The following is a 1,332-nucleotide window of genomic DNA, read 5'->3' on the forward strand; positions in this document are numbered from 1 at the left end:
GTTTATTTCTCACAATTCAGATGTTTTTTTAGCTGTAGAACCAGCAATATTTAATTAGTTAAAATGTATGTTTGATTTATTGATTATAAATATATAAACCTGGTTATTGTGTACTTAAAACATTCAGTTAATTAGTAGGCCTACTATTACAGAAATCTGACCTGTTTCATGTATGTACAGTATAACTGACAAATATGCATCACATTAAGTTTATTAGTTTGTTACAGTAAAATGCCAATTTAAAATGCAATTCAAATGATTAATTGCTAAATATATTCCAAAAAGCTAAATATGTTTTTGAGTGCACTGATTTCTCACATTGAGACCATGAAAATTAGATTCCAAAAAATGCTTATAATCACTCTTTATTAAAGCTTTTTAACTAATTAAAAACAAAAAGGTAAGTGTAATTCCAGAGTCATTTCTAGTCGTTATGCTTTTAACTCCACATGTAAAGCCCATGTGACGCATGTTGATATCAGGTTTAAATCACAATCTGTTTATTTCCATAAAAATGCGATTATATATCAGCTCGTATTTCTTTCAACTTTCTATTCTTCATTTGTTTTTAAGCAGTGAAGCTCTGCTGAAATATAGGTCTAATTAAAAGCCAATCAAAAATAGATGGTGTTTGTGGTGACCTTTTATCCTCTCAGATAATGGCGACATTGCATGTTTATTTAAATAAACTTTATATTTGAGGATGAAATTACCTCTTGTTTCCAGAAGCCTTTAGATTTGAAGAAGTCGCTATCATGTCTCTACTGAGGGTCTTTGATGATTTTTTTCAGGACTTTAACATAAACAGGCTAAGAAACCCACAATATGATGGGCTCTGAAGTGAAAAAGGGGCATAAATGTCATCAGAGACCTTAAACAGATTAATTTCTGCTTCTTTTATACCTGCAGGGAAACACGGCGGATTTCTTTTCTCATTCGTGTCTCTCCTTTTACTGACTTCATTCGCTGATGTTGGGGGACAGTTTATATACAGCTTTACAAAGTCAAACCTGATGATTAGTTGCCATTTTAATCTTTAGGACATTGGACAGGCTTAAAGGAATAGTTGTGTCGTACAAAAATTTAAATGGAAAAGTTTAGCTGAGCTCCTCAGACATTTGTCTGTCTGAAATGAACACCTGCTGATTATTTCACACATAAAGTGGCGTATAAAACGCTGTTAATGGATATCTAGTTCCATACAGAAAAAAAATATATTTTCAAATATACATAAGAAAAAATTGACAAAACATATTTACATAAATATATTTTCCCTACCAGTATATTTCTGGACATTTTTTGTATAGTTTCCCCCCCCCATATATATATATA

The sequence above is a fragment of the Sinocyclocheilus grahami genome, unplaced genomic scaffold, assembly GCF_001515645.1.
Source record: "Sinocyclocheilus grahami isolate Dianchi unplaced genomic scaffold, SAMN03320097.WGS_v1.1 scaffold180.1, whole genome shotgun sequence".
Classification (NCBI taxonomy): domain Eukaryota; kingdom Metazoa; phylum Chordata; class Actinopteri; order Cypriniformes; family Cyprinidae; genus Sinocyclocheilus; species Sinocyclocheilus grahami.